This window comes from Dromiciops gliroides, chromosome 4 (genome assembly GCF_019393635.1).
Source record: "Dromiciops gliroides isolate mDroGli1 chromosome 4, mDroGli1.pri, whole genome shotgun sequence".
In the NCBI taxonomy this organism is placed as follows: domain Eukaryota; kingdom Metazoa; phylum Chordata; class Mammalia; order Microbiotheria; family Microbiotheriidae; genus Dromiciops; species Dromiciops gliroides.
Genome location: NC_057864.1, coordinates 123945024 through 123970281, shown reverse-complemented (window position 1 = coordinate 123970281; position 25258 = coordinate 123945024). Strand labels below are relative to the sequence as shown.

The window sequence follows — 25258 nt, the reverse complement described above, 5'->3', positions numbered from 1 at the left end:
GGAAAAGAACTGGTCCAGCCTATATGGCTGAGGAGCATGGAAGATATTCTTGCCAGAAATGATAATACCTCTGATTTAGCAGTCTTAAAGATCCTACTGTGGACTCCAGATACTTTGAATATACCTGTTGTCTGGAGTCTTGTTTTGTGGCCCATATTTTGATAAATCTATCATGATATTGTCAAGGAGGCTCCCTCCATTGAGAGAGAGAGAGAGAGAGAGAGAGAGAGAGAGAGAGAGAGAGAGAGAGATGATAAAACCCACACTTCAGGAAAATAACAATTTGGGTGACTGAATAAAGGATGAACTGGAATAGGGAAAGAGTCAAGGCAGGCTATTTACAATGGTCCAAACATGAGGTGGTGAGGACATGCCTTAGAGTGTTGGTAGTGTCAGAAGAGAGAAGGTGTATTTGTGAGATGTTAACAAAGCTGAAAATGACAGACATTAGCAACATATTGGATAATTGGATATAGTGGATGAGAGTTAGTGAGGAGTCTAGAATGACTCCTAGGTTGTGAACCTGAGGATTTGGGAAGATGGTGTTGTTCTGTACAATAATAAGGAAGGTAAGACAGGAGAAGGCATTGGGGAAAAGATAATGAGTTCCTATTTGAACATAATCAGTTTAAGAGCTTTACTAGACATCAAGTTTGAGATGTCTGAATATCTGAAAAGAAGTTGAGGATATGAAAAGGGAGTTTAGCAGAAAGTTTGGGGCAGGATAAGTATAATTGAGAATCATCATTGAGGTGGTAATTAAATTCGTCAGAGCTGATGAGGCCATCAAGTGAAGTAATATAGAGGGAGAAGAGAACATGGTCTAGGATTGAATCCTGAGGTACATTTATGGTTAAAGGGATTGGTCTAGAGGAGGATTCAGCAAAGCAGACAGAGAAAAATAATTCAGATGGGTAGGATGAGAACTAGAGAGAGGGGTGTCCCAAAACCCCAGAGAAAAGAGAGTGTTTCAAAGGGTGTAAAGTCAAGGAGAATGAGGATAGAGAAAAAAATAATTTCTTAATTAAAATGAGCAACTAAGAAATCATTAGAAATTTTTCAGAAAACAGTTTTGATGACATGATAAGGTTAGAAGCCATATTGTAAGAAGCTAAGAAGACAGTGAGAAGAGAGAATGTGAAGGTACCTATTATAGATCACCTTTTCAATGAGCTTAGCTACAAAGAGCAGAAAAGATATTGGATCATAGTGGGGTTAGAAGGATCAAGTGATAGGTTTGTTTTTTTTAAGGATGGGGAAATGGACATGTTGGAGGAAAGGGGATGAAATGGGATTATTTGAACAAGTAGAGGGATCAGCTATGGTAAAGAGTAAGGCCACTCCATCATTTGAGATAGAGGTAAAGGAGGGGAAAGTGGCAGGAGGCACCTGAGTGATAAAGATGAGGAATAGATAAGAAGAGGGAGTACATGATGAATAGCCTCATTTTTTTCTGTAAAATATGAAGCAAAGTTCTCAATTGAGAGAGATGGGGAGTGGGAGCCATGTTAAGTTTGGGAAAGAAGAGGCACTGTGAAGAGTGGGATAGTGAGTTGATATGAGAAATGTAGAAGGATTGCCTAGCAGCAGTGAGGACCTACTTGATGTTGTATAACATAAATTTGTAGTGGACCCAATGAGAGGTTGGGTGATTTTTTTTCTGTGTAATGATTGGAATGATGCCACCTGCTGGAGACTTAGTGTAGAAAAGCTCCCCCATGAGGTGAAGGTCTTTGAGGGCAAGACCATGTGTCTTTTCTTTGGCATCAGGAAGTGACATTTGCTTGTGGGAGGGAGAAGGGGGAGCATGGCGCTCTGACTTGCTCTCTTTTCCTGTGGACTCTGGCGGAGAGCGGAGTAAGAAATGCGCTCTCCCTTTAATAGATAGATGAATGTAGGCCTTTCTCTCTCTCTCTTTACCAAATTCTTATTCTCCTTAATAAATGCTTAAAAGCCTAACTCTTGTTAAAGCTTATAATTTCTTGGCGACCACTCATTAGATATTTTAGACAGACTAGCTAGAATTTTAGCCCTTAACATCTGTCTTCATTCAGCAGTGCATGTATAGGAGTGTAGGTGGGAAATGGTTGGAGTCATCCAAAGTTTAGGCTTGCTTGGGTATAATACAAATATATGCTAATTGATGATATGCTAAAGGTGACAGGTATTTCAGGGAGAAGAATAGTGTAGAGTTGAATTGGTTCTCCAAGGAGTCAAGATAGTAAAAAGAGGAAAGAGTGTTTAGTACTAGGGAGATGGTTGCGGGGCAGGGACGGGGAGGTCAGTTGAGGGGACAAAGTTTGGAAATCACAGTGTGGATGAAGAGTAGAGTTTTGTAAGGGAAGGCAGAGGAAGAGGTGAAAAGCCAATGATTATGGGATCTCAGAATTCTACAGCATAGAGCTGGTACATTTGTGGGTGAGGGCAAGATCAGAGGTATGAACAATTTTATGTGTGGCTGAGGTGGGGTGGAGCAGGAGCTCATGAGAGGTGAATAGGATTGAGGAACTGAGTGGTTAGGGTGTTTGAAGGAGAGTCAATATGAATATTAAAGTCCCCTAGTATGAGGGCAGGAGATGAGGATGAGAGAAAGATTATAAGCCAGACAGCAAACACATTGAGGAAAGAAGGGGAGTGACCTGAAGAGGGAGGAGGTCTGTAAATAATAACTACCAGGATTTTGACTGGATGGTAGATATACATAGTATGAAGTCCAAAGGAAGAGAGATTACTGAATGATAAAGGTATGGGAAAAACCTGGTAGTAGCAGTGGGGATCAAAGAGTATCCCATCTCTCCCACCTTGATCAGTGAGATGAAGAGAATGAGTAAAGGTCTGTAGCCCATACTTGAAAAGGTGCTGTCTGATTGTCCCTCCTTTTCATTCATACCTCTTAACACAGCTCAAGATATGTATCATATCCTATCCAGCCATCTACTCTGAGGATCTTGAGTTCTGCCTTTCCCCCTTCTGTCCCCTAAACAGTGCCCTTTGGACCATACTTCCAGCGGTCATCCCTCTCCCAACTCATGCACACACACATTCTCTCTCCCCCCCCCTCTCTCTCTCTCACACACACACACACACACACACACACACACACACACACACACACACACACACACACTCTGGAGGAGATAACTCAGCACAATAGCTGAATTGTCATTATTAGCAATTGAGAACAAATTCAACTAACCCAGTCTACCTAGAGAGATGCTGCCAATGCATCTCATCACATCCAGAAATTCAGGCCAAAGCATGTAGTCACATATGCTGTTTTTCCTCTCTTCCTTTTCTATCTCTTGCTCTGGGACCAGTAATCAAATCAGTACTATTATTTATTCTGGAAAAGGCATGATAATCAACTGCCCTATGGCTCTATTCACCATCCCTGTGAGCCCCTAGACCAAAATTTCTTTCCCTGGCTACCTTTCTCCTATATGTTGACTCTCTCATTAGAATATAAACTCGTTGAGGAGGTTAAGCTATGTCTGTTTTACATTTTTGTCTATAGCATCTAGCACAATTCCTTGTACATAGTAGCAGCCCCTTCAGTGTTTTTTTAAATTAATTAATTTATGCATGCAAGCATTCACTCATTCATCATGCTATCTTTTCTTATCCCTTGACTTCCATGACTTATAGTCATAGAGCTTCATTGAGTGAATTCTGAGATATGGCAGATAGCATCCTGGAATCAATGAAAGTGTGTGACCATTCTAAGATCAATGAAATGGATTCTACTCGTTCCTTGTCCTTATGATCTTCCTTTTTGATCACTGGCTTCCTTACCCCAGTCAGCTGTTAGTTGCGTGTGTTAGGGTAGCTGTAGGCCACAGTAAGGTCAAGGGATAAGGAGGAATATTTGACATTTAAATAATAGAATGTTAGAGCCATGTAGACCTTTCTTCACTTCACAGGTAAGGAAACTGAGTCCTAGAGAGAAAAAGGGACTATTAGTGAGCTTTAGTCTACTTTTCTTAGTATCTTTGGGGAATAACAAAGTCAAACAAAATAATGACCTTAAGCATAAACTGTATGCTCCATCACTCACTGTTCTTTATTTCTCTGTCTCTTTTCTTAAAATCTGTTAAGCTAAACCCAAACTTGCCAATAGCTCTCAATAATATTGAGAAAGGATGGCACTTTGTCAAATTGGCACGCTTGTTATATATTTAAAGCATTGTTTCCTTGTTCTTATTCCCTTTCCTGTCTTTTCTCTTTTTCTTTCCCCCTCCCCTTTTTTATCACAGGGAAAATTGGCAAGCCACTCACCATTATAGATAAAGCCCTGTCATCTGACCATCTGACCTTTGGGGAAACTCAGAAGCCCTATTTTTTTTTTTTTTGCAGGGCAATGAGGGTTAAGTGACTTACCCAAGGTCACACAGCTAGTAAGTGTCAGGTGTCTGAGGCTGAATTTGAATTCAGGTCCTCCTGAATCCAAGGCCAGTGCTTTATCCACTGTGCCACCTAGCTGCTCCCCAGAAGCCCTATTTAAGAGAAAATATTTTAATTCAAGATTACATTGCAATGTAGATTCTATCTGCAACTCTGTAGAGGGGGAGAGGGCAGAGATAACTTAAAAGGAAGGTCCTTTTCCTTGGAGCAATTCCAGTCCACAGCACTCAAATTGGCTCTCAGCATTTATTGGCAAAAGAAGTTAATAAAGCCATCACAGAGAAATGTGGAGAGGTACCTGTGTCCCTGGAGAGAAATTTGTTTGAATCGTACTCAACATCGAATTAGATCCTGGAATTAGTTTTACACTTCTTAGGTGCCCTTCCTCTGTAAGGAAAAGAGACTTCAAATGGTATTCAGGGAAGTAGCAGAACCTAAAAATAAGTCTGTCAAATTTGTCCATCACTCCTCCTCTCCATGTCCCAGCATCACCTCCTTATATCAACAACTTGGGTTCATCTTAAAGGGATAAATCAGAGAAGGCTCATCCAAGGAGAGACATGCTTTAAAGGCTCCCTGACAATTAAATTTTATTATCTTACCAACTCACTGTTATTAATAAACTGCACTTGTTAATAGCATGGTGGAGTAAAGAAACTTGCTTTTGCAAAATGCCTCTCTCTCTCAGAATAAGACCTAGAGTCTTTTAGAAACTTGAAAAGTTGAGGGTTCACTTTGTACCAGCTGTGAAATACAAGGAGCTTCAGGGAGAGCTGGGATATATAGTGGGGATAGGGCAACTATTTAACAAACAACATCTCACAGCTGTTCCCAACAGGAAGTAAGGAAGAATGCTATAGACAACTGCTCAGATCCCAGATTGGGACCCTGCCATGCCAAGGGCTTGATCATAGCCCTCTCCTTGCCAACAGGGTCTTGAGATATTTCAAGAGGGAGCTGTCCAAAGGTATTTATTTATGCCTTATCATGAAAAAGAGAGATGTTTTCCCTTTTTCATGGAGTCAGTATCTATGTAGGGGAATGAGGAGTGGGTTGGGAGAGTACAGGGAGGGTAGAGACCATCAAGTAACAGGCTCCTAGAGCTTAAAGGGACCTGAAGACCACCAGATTTGGATCCAAGGGACCTAGGTTTGAATGCTATCTCTGCTATCTTTCTTTTTTGTGTGAGGCAATTGGGGTTAAGTGACTTTCCCAGGGTCACACAGCTAGTAAGTGTTAAGTGCCTGAGGTCGGCTTTGAACTCAGGTCCTCCTGACTCCAGGGCCAGTGCTTCATCCACTGTGCCACCTAGCTGCCCCTGCTATCTTTCTTAAAAGAACTTGAAGAAGTCTCTTGATTTCTCTAGACCTCAGTCTTCCCATCTGTAAAATGAGGGGATTTGCTGGATGGCCACTAAGCTTCATTCAGACTCTATATCCAGCTTCCCAATTCTGGGCAGGTGATTACCTAAAGTACAATCTAAACCTATCAGTTGCCTGACAAAGCACATAGATGAAAAGAGAACAGCTTAACTTCAATTGCATTTATTAAGCACCTATTGTGTTCAGAACTTTGTATGGGGCAGTGGTGACAGTGCAACATTTAGATAAGATATTCTCCCTAGCCCAGCCTGTCCCTGAGGAGATGATGAGAAAAATATACACATGCTGTTGGACTTGGGAAGTTTATCGGAACTGCCTCCCCCCCCCCTTTTAATTCTTTGGCTCTTTGGGTAGGGTAGAGGATGGGATATATTTAGAAATTAAAGTGACATAAAATAACCAGATAATAAAAAAGTCATAGTCTCTCCCATCAAGAAGCAGACCATCTAGTAGAGGAGATAAACATGTATACAAACGACCATAATAAAAATGAATATGTTTTGGGGAGCAGCAAGGTGGCACAGTGGATAAAGCACCGGCCCTGGATTCAGGAGGACCTGAATTCAAATCTGGCCTCAGATACTTGACACTTCCTAGCTGTGTGACCCTGGGCAAGTCATTTAACCCTCATTGCCCTGCAAAAAAAAAAAAAGTTTGAAGTGGAAAGAATAATAGGTACATCTAAAGTTCTATGAGAAACATGACAACAGAGAAACCTCTTTCTGCTGGGAAAATCAGAAAGGGCTTCATGGAATATGGGACCTCTGCATTCCCTTTTTTGTAGGGATGGATTCTAGCTGGTAGAGGGAAGAAGAGTCAATCCTAATCATGGGACACTAATAAGAAGAGTACTGGATTAGAGAGGATGACAATGAGTCATCCAATCTGGCTGGAACTGTGTGTGTGTGTGTGTGTGTGTGTGTGTGTGTGTGTGTGTTTTGTGTGTGAAAGAGAGAAAGGGAATTATGTGAGAGTAAGCTGAAAAGGTAAATTGGGGCTGGGTTTTGGAGGGCCTTGAATGTCAGGTTACATCCTATCTGCTACTTCAAGCCACTAAAAATTTCTGAGTCAGGGAATGGTGTGGTCAGAAGAATACTTTAGGTCATGTAGTCAGGAGTGTGAAGGAGGAATTAGAGCAGAGAGGCTGAACGAAGGAAGATCAATTAGGTCTGTGCAGTTCAGTACAGGGAAGAGCTAATAAGGCCCCAACCATAGCCAATACAAAGGAGGGAACATATTTAATAGATTTGACTGAAATAGAAGCAACGGGATTTGCAAATTAATTGTGTGTTGGGATTGAGGGAAAGATGAAGAAGGGGAAGACAAAGGTGATAGTGTTTTCAAGGCATTTTTATCCCTCTGGAGTATTTCTATTGTTAAACTGTATATCTAATTAAATTCTCAAAAATTGCAACAATTTCTAAACAAAGTGGTACAAGTAATTATTGTAGTGTGATCTATTCAGCAAAATGATAAAACTCATTTATAGTCTACAGCCTCTCCTAAGGGTCTCTGGGGCAAGCCCACATACCAGCATCTACAGGTTCCAGCAGTTGAGAGGCAAGTCTACATGTCCAGTTACCAGGGTCAACTCAGTATGTAACTCTTGGGCAACCCAGCCGATAAATATCTATTCTCCTTTAAGTGTGTGTATGCATGTATACATAATACACATATACCTATACACACATTGGTATAGGAAATATCCAGATGAGGATATTCATTGCATTCATGTTTTAATGCAAGATAGTACCTTCTTTGCAACTTAGAAACTTAGAATTTCCTAGAGCAATGTTCATCAAGGTGGGGGCCATGATATCACTCCAGGAGAGTCGTGGCCTGACCCCAAAGAGTATGTGATCAATCAATCCAAGGATGGGGATATAGGAGGTATCCCACCTTCACTAAAATCACCATTCATGGGTTTTGTCTCCAACACAATCATAACTACCTTTATCCTCTAACAGTCCCCCACTCTATGTACTCACCCTCCTTCTGCTGTATAATCTCCCACCTTCTCCCCTTATGAGCAAGGTGTTCTCTCTCTCTCTCTCTCTCTCTCTCTCTCTCTCTCTCTCTCTCTCTCTCTCTCTCTCTCTCTCTCTTTTTGTGGGGCAATGAGGGTTAAGTAACTTTCCCAGGGTCACACAGTTTGTAAGTTTCAAGTGTCTGAGGCAGGATTTGAACGCAGATCCTCCTAAATCCAGGGCCAGTGCTCTATCCACTGTGCCACCTAGCTGCCCTGCAAGGTGTTATATCTTTAGGGAAGTAATCACCTAAACCAGCAGTTCTCAAGCATTTTTTTTCCTCAAGACCCCTTTACTCTCTTAAAAATTGTGGAGGACCAGGGTTAGCTAAGTGGCACAGTAGATAAAGCACTGGCCCTGGATTCAGGAGAACCTGAGTTCAAATCTGGTCTCAGACACTGAAGACTTACTACCTTTGTAACCTGGACAGGTCACTTAACCCCCATTGCTCCACCAAAACAACAACAGCAACAACAATTGTGGAGGACCTCAGAGTTTTTGTTATGTGGGTTATTTATCATAATAGAAATGTAAAATAATATATTTGAAAAGTATTTACTAATTCATTTGAAAATAACAATAATCAACTTCTTATACATTAACATAACATTTTTATGAACAATAACACCATTTTCCAAAACAAAAAGTTGTGAGAATAGTGGCATTGTTTTACATATTTTTGCAAATCTCTTAAATGTCTGACTTAATAGAAGACAGCTGGATTCTCATATTTGCTTCTGCATTCAATCTGTTGTGATATGCTGTTTTGGTTGAGGAATATGAAGAAAATTCAACTTCACACAGTTGGGAAAGGGAGGAGTATTTCAATAGCCAGATATCTTTCTATTATTATGAAAATAGTCCTGACTTGACAGATCTCCGAAAGGGTCTCAGGAGCCTCTAGGAGTGTAAAGACCTCACTCTGAGAACCTCTGACCTAACTAACCTATCGAAAGAATTGGAAACAAAGTAGATGTCTATCAATTGTAGAATGACTAGACAAGTTGTATTATGTCAATATAATGGAATGTTCAGTAAGAAATGATCAAAAGGATGAATACAGAGTACAATGACAAAAGAATTGAGGCAAAGTAAAGCAAGCAGATGATGAGTATAACAATCTAAATAGAAATATTAACAGCAACAACACATCAAAACTAAATGCTGAGAAATTATGACTGAGCAAGAAGGACTCCTTCCAAAAGATATGTGAGGACATCTGTCCCTGCTTCTTCACAGAAGTTAAAGACCATGAATGTGAAACTCTCCCTGCAAAGAAGGTCAGGATTTTTAAAAATGTTTTTTGGTTCTTTGTTTTGCTGGACTTTTTCTTCATCAATTGTATTTATAATAAGGAAAGGCTCTCTGTGAGAAGATTGGGAGAGGGATAGAGATGGGAATGAAGGTGGTGTGATATCCAAAAAGATATCAATGCAAATATAAAATAAAAAAGCCTAACTAGCCACTCCTCAAAGAAGTTGCTCAGATGCCATTATGAAAATCAGACCTTCATCCCCAGACCATCTCCTGGCTACAGCTGGAAGTCCTTAGAGAGCAGGAAACCTCTGTAGTCTAAGTTCAAGGGCCACGTTGTTGTTGCTTTTGCTTGTTTGTTTGTTTGTTCTGGAAGAGGACCATGACTTCAGGAGGTGATGTCATAACTTGCAATGAATTGGATTTAGGTGAGGCAGGTCTGTGCAAAGTCACCAGCTTCACTCTTTCCTCTGCAGTCATCTGGGTCCAGGAGCAAGATATAGATCAGGATGACTTGAGATGGTCCCAAATGCCAATATCCAGTGAATAAGAACCCTGCCTCCCCCCACCCCTCACTCCTCACCTTTTTATTTTATGTGAGGCAGAGCAAGTTACACAAGATAAGTAGGCATGGATGGACTATGGAGTATATTATAGATTTCATTACATTATTTTCACCACTACCACTACTCCCCACTCCCAATCTACCATTTCTAAACTTCTCTGTTACCTTCAAGGACATCATCATCCTTCTAGCTGCCCAGGTTTCACAACTTCAATGTCATCTTTGGCTCCTTCATTTCCCTAATCTAACACCTACACATCTAAACACTTGCCAAGTCTCCTTGGTTTCACATCAACATTACTCACATCAATTTCCCATTCTCTCTATTCACACAGGCACCATTCTAGTTTAGCCCTTGTCACCTCTTGCCTGAACTATTGAAATACCTTCCTAATTGATCTTTCTGCTAGAAGTCTCCTTCTACTCCCTCACAGCTGCCAATATGATTTTCTAAAAGCGTGCAACTATCATCCCCCTCAATACATTCCAATGTTTGAATGCCAGATGTACCTTTGCCTAAGAGACTTTATTTTTCGGGAAAACTCACATAAGGCAAGTGCCCATATGGAGGTCAAAAGAAGAGATACAAGATACTCTCAAGGTCTCTCTGAAGAACTTTGGAATTGATTGTGTATCATGGGAGATACTGGCAAAGGATCGTCCCGCATGGTATGCCCACATCAAAGAATGTACAGTGAAGCAAAATTTCAATAGCTCAAAAGAAATGTGAGATGTGCAAATTTAGAGATATCTTCACCCCAAATATTCATGTGAATTACTTACACCTGACCTGTGGTAAAACCTTATGAGCTCATATTGGTCTACTTAGTCCACAGTTGGACACATGGCACCTTGACTCCAACATAGTGATGTCATTTTGGCCCTCTTCAAGAACAAAGGACAACAGGGGCAGCTAGGTGATGCAGTAGTTAAAGCACTGGCCCTGGATTGAGGAGGACCTGAGTTCAAATCCGGCCTCAGACACTTGACACTTACTAGCTGTGTGACTGTGAGCAAGTCACTTAACCCTCATTGCCCCGCAAAAACAAACGAAAACCGAAACCGAAACCAAAAATAAAAGACAACAACCAATCAAATTCCAATGGCTTTTATTGACTCGAGGATAAATAGTACATTGTCTTTATAATATCCTTTAAAATTTTTATTTTATCTGTTTTATAACTGAACAATTATTAGTGCAGTAGTACACACACACACACACACACACACACACACACACACACACATATATATATATATATATATATATATATATACACATATTACACATTTTGGTGATCATGCTCAAAATTTTTTACTGATAAAGATGGACAATCAAAAAAACTTAGGAGAGCATTAATTTAGACAAATAGATGACTTATTCATGGTTACCCAACTAGTAACTGTAAGAGGCATGATGGACTTGAACTTTGGTCTTTTGGCTCCAAAGTTGCCTTTCATTTATATAAACGAATGAATGAATGAATGAAAAGTATTTATTAATACTTACTATGTGCTAAATAGTGAATTAAAAAGGGTCAGGGGATAAAAATGCAAGCAAGACAATCCTTACCCTGAAGGGGGTTTACATTTCAATAGGGGAAGACAACACAAGTAGCTAGAATTGGAAAATGAGTGGAAATTGAAAAGAAAAGCAGATTTAGTGATGATGAATTACATATTCATATGTATGTGCGTATATATGTGTGTGTGTATATATATATATATATACACACACATACAAATATACAAACACATACATACACACACATACATATATATATATAAGTCAAATTTTACAAAACAAGTGATTACAGCAGAAGGGGAACATATTACATATTAAAAGTTTGTAAAGATGTAAAAAGTTTTAAAGTTTATCGTATTATTCGATAAATTTGATTATTTTACTTTGTCCTAGTTAATATGCATATAACTAGCAAAAATTATGTAGAGAATAAATGGTAGAGATAGGATAAAAAACTGGTTCAATCTCTGGAACTCACTTTCCCTATTTATGAAAAGATAGAATTAGACTAATTGATTTCTCTTTTTAAATAATATTTTATTTTCTCCTAATTACACATAAAAAATTAACATTCATTTTTTTTTTATGTTTTGAGTTCCAAATTCTCTCCTTCCTTTCCTCCCCCATACCTGAGATGGTGAGCAATCTTTTAAGTTATACATGTGCAATCATATAAAGCATGTTTCCATATTAGTCATTTTGTGGAAGAAAATCAGAACCAAAAAATAAAGAGAGAAAATAAAAACAAATATATTATTCTTTGGTCTATGTTTAGACTCCATCAGTTCTTCCTCTGGAGGCGAATAGCATTTTTCATCATGAGTCCTTTGGAATTGTCTTGGATCATCATATTGTCTAGAACAGCAAAGTCATTCACAGTCAATCATTGTACAATATTGCTGTTACTGTGTACAGTGTTGTTCTCCTGGTTCTGCTCACTTCACTTTGTACCAGTTCTTTCCAGGTTTTTCCAAAAGCAACCGGCTCATCATTAATTATATATAGCAAAATAGTATTCCATGACATTCATATTCCACAACTTGTTCAGCCGTTTCCCAATTAATGGGCATCCCCATAAATTCCAATTATTTGCCACCAAAAAAAGGGCTGCTATAAACACCCTCATAAGAATAGGTCCTTTTCCTTTTCCTCTTTTTTTTTTTAAATACAGACCTAGTAGTGGTATTACTGGATATGGCTATGCATGGTTTGGACTAATTATTTTCTTAGGTGCTTTGAAACCTGACATTCTCTAAGTGTTGTGCCTCTCAAAAAAATGCTACTTACTAGATTGCTCACTTTTGAGTGTAGCCATACAATGCTCAATAACATCTTTTCACACACAAAATGGTTAACACTCATGCTTACCATTTGTTTATTTCCCCTTACATTCCATCCTCCATTCCATTCTCTCTGCTCATTTGTGATCTTTTAAAATTCATCCCTAAACTTAATTACTCCAATATACTTCTATTGATCCAGTACCACCCCACCCAAATAACTCTGATATGAAACAAATTTATTTTCTGATATTACTATTAATAATTAATAAGGATGGCCATTGACATAGTACTTTAATGTTTGCAAATTATTTTACATAAGATTATGATAAAAAGCTGGAAAAAGCCTTAAAATTCATGTTGTCTAATCCTCTTACTTTACAGATGACACAACTGAGTGTGAGTGATTAAGTGATTTGTCTGAAGGTGTACTCAAAGCAAGTAGAAGATTTGGGACTTAAATTTTGAATCCAAATCTACCATTCCTTTCTTTTCATCCTCACAACAGGTGGGAAGGTAAGTATAACAGGTATGATTATCCCCTTTTTGCAGATGTGGAAACTGAGGCACACAGCATTTATATGACTTGTTGTCACACAGCTAGTTGTTATTCCTGTTCATCCTTCCTTTTCAAAGAGAACCATGACACTGGGAGGTGATGTCATTACTTACAATGAATTGTTAAGATTTAAGTGAGGCAGGGCTGATTAGCCTTACTCTCTTCTCCAGAGTAATCTGGGTCCAGTGGCAAGATATACATTAGGACAACTGGAGATAGCCCCAATGCAGTGGGAGACCTTGGCCTTTTAAAGCTAAGGTCTTTCCCAGTTCTGTTTGTCTGAGCCAACCCACATTCAGTTATTAAGGCTAGGTAAGAAATGAGGCAAAGAGTGGCCTCCTTTACCTAATCAATGATGCAAATAAATAAATGAATGGAGAAAGCAGGCAGGAAGGAAGAAAGGCAGGCAGGCAGGCAGGCAGGCAGGCAGGCAGGCAGGCAGGCAGGCAGGCAGGCAGGCAGGAAGGAAGGAAGGAAGGAAGGAAGGAAGGAAGGAAGGAAGGAAGGAAGGAAGGAAGGAAGGAAGGAAGGAAGGAAGGAATTCTGGGAGAGGAAGGCCTTCAGAATGTCAGGTCAAAACAGAAGCATTGGCTATTTACACTCACTCTGAGCCATTAAGAGGCCACACAATGGCCAGTGAGGCTTGGGCTAGAACCTGTTATTGGCAAATCTATGAGAATCAGAGTGATTTGGGAGTTAAGGCTTGATTCTTAAAAAAAAAAAAAAAGTTGAGGCTATAAACCCCGAGAAATCTTGTGAGGTTTAAGCAGTCAACACTTCTATGCCTTTAGTGCTCACCCACAGGTAATGGTATGATTCTCTATATGGACAGAGGAGGGTGAGGGCAAGGGAGCAGCAGTGCCTAACTAGAGCTTGCCAGTTGCATCACTTAGTGGGGCAGTTCTTACTAACAGAATGTTGGTTGTTTTTTGTCTAGTAAATTCTGGGAGAGGTTTTCAAACCCAGGTCTTTCTTATCTCTAAGAAACTCTTTGCCATTCTGACTTTTTAATTTGATGTGCTATATTACCATTTAGTACTAATCCATACTTTTAGACACAGCTAGGTAATACAGTGGATAGAGGACTGATCCTGGAGTCAGGAAGACCTGAGTTCAAATCTTTGACCTCATACACTAGCTGAGTGACCTTGGCAAGTCACATAACCTCAATTTGCTTCAGTTTCCTCAAATATAAAATGACAATAACAGCACCTACCTCACAGGGCTATTGTTAGCATCAGAGGAGATATTTATCAAAAAAAAGGTCTTAGCACAGTGCCTGGCAAACAGTAGGTACTATATAAATGCTTATTCCCTTCATCCTTTCCTTTTGAAAAAATCATTTTCTCATGGAGATAATGACTTACACTTGAAAAATAGCATAACAGACACCAAAAAAAATCTAAAACCAGAAAAGGAGGTGGGCTGGTCATCAGGGAGAAAGTGAGAAACATCAGATGGACAGGCCCAGTGCCAGATGAATAGCCAGAAAATATTGAAAAGACCAGAGAAAATCTTCTGTCTAGTGTATTCAGTGGATTCTTTATGTAAGATTTATAGGAAACCATGGACAACCAACATTGAAAATGAAAAGGCCCAGAAGAATTTTGATATGCATAGATGGAGGGATAACCCATGCTGATGTAAAACAACAGCTTTATTTTATTTATTTATTTTTTTTAGTGAGGCAATTGGGGTTAAGTGACTTGCCCAGGGTCACACAGCTAGTTAAGTGTTAAGTGTCTGAGGCTGGATTTGAACTCAGGTACTCCTGACTCCAGGGCCAGTGCTCTATCCACTGTGCCATCTAGCTGCCCCAAATTCTTTTTTCTTTTTTTTTTTTTTTAGTGAGGCAGTTGGGGTTAAGTGACTTGCCCAGGGCCACACAGCTAGTAAGTGTTAAGTGTCTGAGGCCGGATTTGAACTCAGGTACTCCTGACTCCAGGGCCGGTGCTCTATCCACTGAGCCACCTAGCTGCCCCAAACAACAGCTTTATTAAAGTGTCAAAATATTATCTCAAACAATGATGTGTTGTTTTCCTGAGTCATAGAATCATAGAATTGAAGAGATGGAAGATACTCAGAGTTTATCTAGTATAAACCTTTCCTTTTCATGGGTAAGGAACTGAGGCTGTGACATTCTGATTCCATTGTTCTTTCCCTCCACACTATGATAAATAATTGCTCCTTAGATGTTTGGCATGCTTTGTTTTCCTCTTGAATTAGTCTAAGAGCACCTTGAGGGCAGGAATTAAATGATGTCTTTTACAATAATAAGAACAATAATAGCTAATATTTATATACTAAAGGGCTTTACAAATAGTATCTCATTTGATCCTCACAACAATCCTGGGAGATAGGTGCTATTATTATCATCCCCATTTTACAGATGAGGAAACTGAGGCAGATACTCAGCTTAAGTGACTTACCCAGGATCACATAACTAGGAAGCATTTGAGGCAGGATTCAAACTCAATTGTTCTTGGCTCTGCATCTTGTACCTTATACATTATATCACTTAGCTGACTAACTTCTCTTCTGCTTTAATTTACTTCTTTAATCCCCCTGAATCACCTACTTCAGTATGAATGCACAGGAAGGACTTGGGAAATTCTTGTCACATAAATGAATGATACAGCTTTGATGACAAGAATATTTTAATTACTTTTTAAAACTAAATTTTAATTCCATGAATCATATGAATGATGAATGTAATTTCCATTTTAAATATTAATCAATTCATTTACAAAGGACCTTAAAGTTAAAAAAAATCACATTTCTGATGACAATCCCATGCAGTAGTTAGTTCAAGTACCATTATTCCCATTTTAGAGAAGAAGAAAAAGAGTTTCAGAGAGATTGAGTATCCTGTCCTATGGTCACAGTTAGTTAGGGTCAGGGACAGAATCCAAATTCAAATCTCCAGATTTAGGGTCAAAGTTCTTGTTGCTATACCAGAAAAAGTCTTTATTGTTCATATCCTGTACTCTCCCATAGAATTTGTGTTATCTGCTACCATTATTTAATTACTGGACTTCTTCAAAGGTTTTGTCATTGATACTAGTCTAGTCTATTCAAGCAGGGATTCCTTTCAAGCACAGGATGCACTAGAGGGCCTATAAAGTCCTTTTTTTTTTTATTTTTAGTGAGGCAATTGGAGTTAAGTGACTTGCCCAGGGTCACACAGCTAGTAAGTGTGAAGTGTCTGAGGCCGGATTTGAACTCAGGTACTCCTGACTCCAGGGCCGGTGCTCTATCCACTGCGCCACCTAGCTGCCCCTATAAAGTCCTTTCTAACTAAAAATTCTTTGATTCCATTGTCTTATTGTGGGGCATATTTGATACATTTATTTTATCCTCATAATGTTATACCAATTAGGAATTTCACAAAACTCCAGAGAGTTTCTCTTCAAAAAGCCATTCAAAAAGTAAATTTACTCAAGGACCCTCCTTCCTAGACAGTTTTGAGATGACACTAATTCCTGAAGCAAGATGCTTCTTTCTTCTTTACATGGAGATTTTACTCAAAAGACATTCATGAAACTGGACATATTTTGGGTTGAGTACCATCAGTGAATAGAAACTGTAAAAGCACAAAGTACATTTGAGAGAGACAGAGGCAGAGACAGAGATTAAGACATAGTGACAGAGACAGAGAGAAGGAAGGAAGGTGGTAGAAAGAGGAGAGAGAAACACAGAGAGAGGAAGGGAGAGAGAAGAAAAAAGGGAGGGAGACAGAGGGAGGCAGTGTGAGAGAGACAGGGATAGAGAGACACACACAGAGACACACAGAGATACACATAGAGAGAGACACACACAGAAGATAGAGACAGAGACAGAGAGAAGGAAGGAAGGTGGTAGAAAGAGGAGAGAGAGACACAGAGAGATTACAATTTAGATTTTTTCTCCAAAGTGACAAAGTATGGGAGCTGGGTAAATGGGAAGTTGAAAGGAATAAGGGTAGTGGGACTGTGGAACTCTGATGATTTGAATTCTGCTCCCCCACTTCTGAGAAAAAGAAATCTTAGATTTATCTAGTACCTCCCACTCATTCTACATATTTGGAAACTAAGGCCCAGAGAGTCTAATTGACTTGCCCAGGCTCAAACAAATAAAAAGTGAGGAAGGTAGGACTTGAATCCAGATCCCTTGACTCTAGAAAGAATGCTGTTTTTACTGTCCCCAGTATCAACCACAACAATGCTCATCTCCTGCATGATTTGCCCTCTAATTGCTTTCAGTTATGAGTAAAGGCCCAAGATCCCTGCATGAACAGCAGTCTGTGAGCTTATCTGGACAGAGTTTGGTATTTAATCAAATAAAACTAACAAATTAATTTGACAAATTAAAAAAATTGCATATCTGTCATCAAACTGAACAGTAATTAGGAATAAATAGTAAGTAGTTGTCATAAGTCACCATCATTAATTTTACCTTTTACACAAGCCAAGCCAAATTTGTACAGCATTTTCCCCCTTCTCTGTTAGTTCAGTATCAATTATGAGCATCACTGTTAATACTTTTCCCTAAAACTATGAATAATTCAAGCCATATTGCACATGTTAAAAGGTAAAGGTTCTGGATAAAGAATGAAGATCATTAATAAAGCACTTACAGTTTGGCCATCACAGTAACAAACACTGGAGAAATAAATACTAAATAAAACAAGACAGGTCCTGCCTTCAAGAAGCTGATATTTGAATGAGGACAGGGGAGGTCATGCATGGAAGGGAATGATGGCTAGGGGGAAATGTTTCAGTTTAGAAAATCACAAAGATGGTAAGTGGCACCACAGGGAATCAGCTGATAGTCCCTTTCCAAAATCAATGAAAGTGTTGATTTGATTATTGTTCCTGGAACAAGAAGTCGATAAGGAGAAGAAGAGACAGGGATGTCAAGAACATGGATGGAAGATGGATGGCAAGAAGATGGACTGCTTGTCAGGTGGAAAGGGATTCATGGTTTGGAGATGGCTAGATATAGTGGGCCATGGGCATATTTGTGGGCTGACTTACCAATTGGGACAGCATAGTCCAAGGGCAGTAGTTCTAGGACTAAGTGGATTAATTCACAAAGAGTATGATGTCTGATGGTGCTGTGGTCTGGAGGAAGCAACTTCAAGGTGGATGGCCAGAGTGGATGGTCAGTTGGATGGGAAGTGACTTCTGAATTCAATTCAATTCAGCAAACATTTATTCTGTAACTACTTTGTGAAAACACTGTACTAGGGATACAAAGACAGCCCCAAATTGGTCCTTGCCTTCATTGCGTACATCCTGGGGGAGTACAACCTGTACACAGATAGAGAAGTACCTGACCCAGGCCCTGGAAGGACTGACTGAGAGATAAAGATGAGATGTGAGTACATTGCAGGTCTAGGCAAGGAGAGAGGGGATGGGGGAAACTCTGTGTGTGTGTGTGTGTGTGTGTGTGTGTGTGTGTGTGTGTGTGTGTGACAGAGAGAGAGAGAGAGAGAGAGAGAGAGAGAGAGAGAGAGAATACACAGAGGAGAGAGATGCAGTGTCAAGTTTGGGAAAAAGGTAATTCTTGTTTGTCTGGGACAAATAGTTCATGAAGGACAGTAATCAGAAATAAGACTAGAAATATGGGTGCCAGTTATATTGGATAAGAGCCCTTCAGTGCCATGCTGAGGAGTTTTTCTTTTGTCCTAGAAGCAGTAAGCAGTCACTGAAGTCTTTTGAGGAGGGAAGTGGCATTGATTGAATCCAGGTTTTGTTATTTACCTGTATTTAAGGCAAATTATTTTGGTAGCCATGTGGAAGATGGATTGGAGAGTCAGGCAGTCAGTTAACAGGCATTTATTAAGTGCATACTAAGAGCCAGGTACTGTGTTATATGCTGTGGATACAAAGAAAAACAAAAGACAGCCCCAGTTCTCGAGGAGCTCACAGTTCAATGGGGGAGACAACTTGAAAACGGCCAAGTACAAAGAAGATTTATAAAAGAAAAAATAGAGATAATAAAGAGAAGGCCACTGGTTTTCAGGAAAGGCTTCTAGTAGAAAATTTTGTATCTGAGACTTAAAGGAAGCCAGGGAAACCTAGGGATGAATATGAGGAAGGGGAGAATTCTAGGCATGGGGGAAAACCAGTGAAAATTCCCAGGGTAGGGTGGTGGAGTGACTTGTGAGGGGAACAGCAAAAAGGCCAGTATCAGTGATCTGGGAATACATGGAGTGAGCTGTAAGGAGACTGGAAAGGTAGGAAGAGGCAAGGTTATGCAGGATTTTGAATGTCAAACAAAGGTTTTTGCATTTGATCCTGGAGGAGCCACTGAAGATTAGTGTGTGTGTGTGTGTGTGTGTGTGTTTCTATGTGACATGTTTTAGGAAAATAACTTTAGTAACTGAATGCAGGATGTATTAGGGTGGGGAAAGACTTGAAACAGAGATCAATTAGCAGGCTATTGCAGTATATCAGGTGTGAGGTGATGAGGGACTGCACCAGGGCAATATCAGTGTCAGAAAAGAATGTATAAGAGAGATATGGCAAAGATAGAATCAACTGGACTCAGCAATGGATTGGATATGGTGTTGAGAGAGAGAAATTGAAGATGATGCCTAGGTTTTGAGCCTAGGTCAGTGAGAACATGGTGGCATTCTTGACAGTAATAGGGAAGTTCAGAAATGGGGAGGGCTTGGGGGAAAAGATAATGATTTCAGTTTTGGACATATTGAGTTTGAGATGTTTACAGGACATTCAGATTGAGATGTCTAATAGGCAGTTGGAAATGTAAGTCTGGAGGTCAGCCACGAGGGTAGGGTTGGATAAGCAGCAGAGTTCATCAGCATAAAGATGATAATTGAAATCACTGGGAGCTGAGATCACCAAGTAAAGAGAAGGGAAGGGGAGGAGAGGGGAGAGAAGGAGAGGTTTAGGTCAAAGCCCTGGGCAACACTCATGGTTAATGGCTATGGCTTGGATAAAATTCCAGAAAAGGAGGCTGAAAAAAGAGCAGTTGGGTAGGGGGACCAGGATAGATCAGTATTATAAAAACCTAGAGAGATGATGGTATCAAGGAGGAGAGGGGTGATCAACAGTATCAAAGGCTTCTGAGGAGTTGAGTACAATGGAAATTGGAAAAGAAGGCCATTAAATTTGGCAATTAAGAGATTATAGGTTACTTTGGAAAGGAAGCCTAGGGATTATTGTAATAGTCAGGATAAAAGGGAATGAGGACCCAAACAAAGGTGGTAGTTGTGTGCAGGGAGAGGACACAGATGCTAGAGATGTTGTGAAGTTTGAGTCAATAAGATTTGGCAACTGATTAGCTACAGTGTATGAGGAGAAGAAAGTCAGGGATGACCCTGAAGTTGGAAAAGATGGCAGTGCCTTCAATGGAAATAGGCAAGTTTAGAGAGTAGAGGCAGATTTAGGAGAATGATGAGTTCTGTGATCATCTCTCAGCCTCCTCCTCATTTTCATGAACTCTCTAGTTGTTCTCTCAACTTCCTCTCTGAGTATATCCTAGGTGTTAGAGGACTTCAGGAAGCAGAAGTGCTAGACCTTAAAGTTATGACTTAACCTGGGAGCTCTATGTGTCACCTGGATACCTCTGGCACAATCACACAGTCCAACATTAGAAATAGATATGGTTTTTATTGGGGGAAGAGGCATTATTATCTGCTTTATCGCTGAACCTTAAGGTGAGTAAAGCCTTTCTAACTGACATTGATACTTCCCAGGAGCCTCTTTGTGTTAGAATGTGAGCTCCTTAAGGTCATGGACAGCCTTGCTTTTCTATTTGTACCCCCAATACTTTGCACATAGTATTTGATGAGTGCTTTTTCATTCATTCATTCATTCATTCACTGAATGAAAGAAGAGGTAGGACTGGAAGACACGAGTCCTATACCAAGATGGCCAAATAAGGAAGCAACCCACTGCAGCTCTCCCAGATTTCCTCTGTAAACTGACATAAAACTGCACACAAACAAAATTCCCTGCAGTAGGTGACCAAGGCACTGCTTAAGGCACTAAATATAGAGTGTGCTGACAACACAAAGGGCAGCTTGCCTCCACATGTGCAGCTTCCCACATACGTGCCCCATCTACATGTGTTCCCTTTGTATATGGCCCTCCACAGTATGTCCTGCTCACATGTGTTCCTCACTTGTGCCTCTCTAGTAATATGCTCAATGCCCATGTCTACTCTTCCCTCTTATGGATGGGATTTCTTAGAAAAATGATTTTTCATTAATTTCTTATTAGAATACTTTAAAACAAAAGGTCTCTTAACTCCCATTGACCTGCAAAAAAAAAGAAAGAAAGAAAAAGGTCTCTTTTCCCTCTTGACCTCCTACTTTCTTCTGTCTCTTAGTGAAGGTTGAGAATGGAGATATTTACATCTCACCATGGTGGTGAGATTTGTTGGAATCTTCTGACAGCAATAGAGAACCATCAATCTAGCAAAAAACAAAACAACAAAAAAAATCCATAGTCTTTTAGTCAGGATTATAGAGAGGATGTTACAGTTAATGGTGAACCATGGGAGAAGCCATGAATCTGAGTTTAGGTCTATCCTTTGCCACATACTGCTTATGCCAACCTGGGTAAATCACTATACCCATTAGTGTTCCAGGCAATTACTTTAGGCTATAAGTTGGAGGGACATTGGTGAAAGAAGTTCTACACCAAGAGACCCCCTACCCTGATGTGATCACAGATTCAATCAATGAAAAAAGTGGCACATGGAGAGGGAGATATATAAAGATGGTAGAATCAAGATACTCTTATTCCCATAGGAATCACAGTTGATTCTTGGGAGCTAGGGTACATTGGGTTGCCCTTGCCAATCAGGGATGAATAAGACATTTAGGACTTTGTACCCCATCAACCAAAGAAGGGGAATAGACTATAAAAGAATATGTGTGTACGCATATACATCTATTGCTAGTTCTCATCTTCTAAACCTCATGTGTTTAGACAGTCCTTGCTATTGTGTGGTCTTATCTATAAACCGAATTTTTTTTCTTAGATCTTTCTTGGAAGGTTTTACTAGCAGACATGGGCAGAAGGCCTTGTGGGGTGGGGCTGATTGCCCAGATGGCATGAATAGACTTTACAAAAGTGGGAAGCAAGGAAGTCCTAGAGAGTTTATAATCCCCTGCCCATCAGTCATAGTAGCCTATTATCCATCAACCACACTCATTCATCCCACTGCCTGAATGTCTGGCACGATAAGAGATATTATTATTCAGGCAAACTCCACATTGCTTTCCAAATATTCTGAGCATCTGTCCTTTTTTTTTTTTAAATGAACCTTCCTAAATGACTTAGCCATATGAAAAGACAGGCTGTAAATGAAGATACTGCTGACCACGAATCCAAATATAAATAAAAAATCCATTTGGCCTTTTCAAGTGCAAGACCATCTTGTTCAGTTAAGTTAATTCCACGTGTGGAGAAACTTTGAACAGGCTTTCTGCTGACAGGCCTCAAGCACTATATGGCTTCACTATAAACTTCTAAAACTCTAAAGTCCTCCTTATACTTTCATCTCTCGCTCCAGGCGGTGTCCAGACTGAAGCTCACAATTTTGCCATCACCACAGTAATCAACATCTTGTCTCCCTTTTTCAGTTGCTGTCACTGTATGTGGGGGCCCTGACTCCAATACCCAACCTATCTTTCTTGATCCTCCTTTTACATAATCTACATCACAGGTGTCAACACTTGGCCGGCAGGCCACATGTGGCCAACAACATTCCTGAGTATGGCACAATCAAAAGTAAATATAGTTCTGATCTGATTCTAATGTGTTGATGTGTTAATAAAAAAGAAATATATAAACATGTGTGGTTTTCTACATCAAAATATGACCTGCAGGGATCCCTATGTACCGCTTAGTAGTCCCCCCACACACACCATTTCTATTTGAATTTGACACCCCTAGCTATATTTATAAGTATGAAAGAGAGTTGAGACAAAGGTTACTGACCAGAACCAATACTGGTATTCTCAAAGACTCTGAAATATATGCTCTAATTCCTTGACCATGATTTCTTTAGGAACCTGGATTTCTAGCTATGGACTCCTATCCTCTACTATCAGGCAATGCCACTTGTACTACTTTCTTATAAGAGTATTGTGATAAAATCACTTTGTAAACCTAAAAGCATTATGCAAGTGATATTATTATTAGTAATATTGTTATTATTCACCATCCCTAAAACTTTCCAAATCAAAATATCCCTCACCCCAACCCACTCTTCTATAAGTGTTACCTTCTCTTATTAGAATAGTCTTATTGGGTTTTTTTAAATCATTTCAGTCATGCTTGACTTTTTATGACCCCATTTGGGGTTTTCTTAGCAAAGATAGTGGAGTGGTTTGCCATTTCCTTCTTCAACTAATTTTACAGGTGAGGAAACTGAGGCAAACAGGGTTAAGGGACTTGCCCAGGGTCACATATCTAGTAAGTGTCTCAGTGAGATTTGAACTCATGAAGATGAGTCTTACTGATTCCAAGCCCTGTGCTCTATGCACTGGACCACCTAGCTGCTCCCAGGGCTCAGCATAGTTCTTGTCAAATAGTAAGCACTTAATAAATAATTTTATTTGGTTATTCATGCATTTATTTTAGGTACTTATAAATGCTTGTTATATAATGCTTCTGCATGGGGTCAGTAATAGAAAACCTCACAATGGAAGCAAATTCAGAATCAGGTTTGGAAGAAGGGAAGAACAAGGACTTGTGGAAGAGATAGACAAAGGCATCTCAGTGATAAGAGTGGGGAGCAAGCAAATGGATGTGTAGGAGATAATAAGCAAATCAGCTCAGCTGTACTGGAGAGAACATGGGAGAAAATCATGGGAAGTGTGGGTGCTAAGATCTTGGGAAAACAGTTGCTGATGGACTTTTTTTGCGGGGCAAATGGGGGTTAAGTGACTTTCCCAGGGTCACACAGCTTGTAAGTGTCAAGGGTCTGAGGCCGGATTTGAACTTTGGTCCTCCTGAATCCAGGGCAGGTGCTTTATCCATGGTGACGGATTTTTGAAGCTCATGTTGAAGACTTTGAATTTGATACAATCAGTAGTAGTCATCTCCCCTAAATAAAGGTCAATGATTATTTTGGGGGCCTGGACATCCTGTTTTTAGTTTGCTCATGAGAGTAAATGACCTAGTACATGTGTCATGTTTCCCATCCATGCGGGACCTATCACAGTTTTAATTTCTCACCCACTCCAAACCTACCCCCATCCAAACGATCTCCTAACAAACTGTGCTTACCCAGACCTACCTCAAATTCTTCTGTGTAACTACTGGAAGGGATACCCAGTTTGAGTCACTGTAACACAATCATTGAACTTGAATAAGACTGGACTTCAGACACAGCTGAGTGACCCTACTTCATATAGGGTAGGCACACATGAAAAAGCCTGCAGCACACGCAGTTCTGGGCTCCTTTGTAAAAGTAAACATAACATCATAGATTTGGATCTGGAAGAGACCCCAAAAGCCCTCTAGTCCAGCCTGTTCCTTTTATAGATGAGGAAACGAAAGCCCAAGGGGGTTAAATTCAAGGTCATTCAAATAATATGAGAGGTTTGATTTAAACTCCAGTCCTCTGACTCCAGACACAGTATTCTTTCCACTGCACTACACTGGGCTCCTCAGGCCTTTATCAAATTCTCAGTTATATGCTTCCCTCCAAAAGTCATTTGAATGCAATCTCTCAGTCTTTACCCTAACATGAAGTACTGGATGAAAATGAAGTATGAAGATAAATTGCAGGAATAGAGCCAAGATGGTGGAAGGGAAAAGCATTCAGTTGATCTATCCCAACATTTCCCTCCAAAGAGCTTTAAAATAATGCCTCAAAATGAATTTTGGAGTAGCAAACCTAATAAAAAGTTGGAGGGACAAAATGAGACATTCTTCCATTCCAAGACAACAGAAGAGGTCAGAAAGAGAGTTGATAAATGGTCGGTTTACAGATAAAGATATCAAAGCTATCAATAGTCACATGAAAAATAATGCTCCAAATCACTACTGATAAAAGAAATGAAAATGAAAGTTTTTGAAATAACACCTCATATCTATCAAATTGGCTAATATGATAGAAAAGGGGATGTAGAAAAATTGTGACACTAATGCAATAGTGGTGGAGTTGAGAACTAATTCAACCATTCTGGAGAACAATCTGGAACTACACCCAAAGGGCTATAAAACTGTGCTTAACCTTTGATCCAACAGTACCACTACTAGATCTGCATTCCAAAGAGATCAAAGAAAAAAAGGAA

General features: G+C 39.8%; 1 long non-coding RNA gene across 1 annotated transcript in view; it reads left to right on the top strand.

Moving 5' to 3' along the window:
- Positions 1–25258, top strand: part of LOC122752626 — a 144377-nt gene that overhangs the window by 3129 nt on the left and 115990 nt on the right. Inside the window, exon 2 of the long non-coding RNA XR_006356196.1 lies at positions 12819–12950. This is a non-coding gene — a long non-coding RNA (uncharacterized LOC122752626). The remainder of the gene's footprint in view (positions 1–12818; positions 12951–25258) is intronic.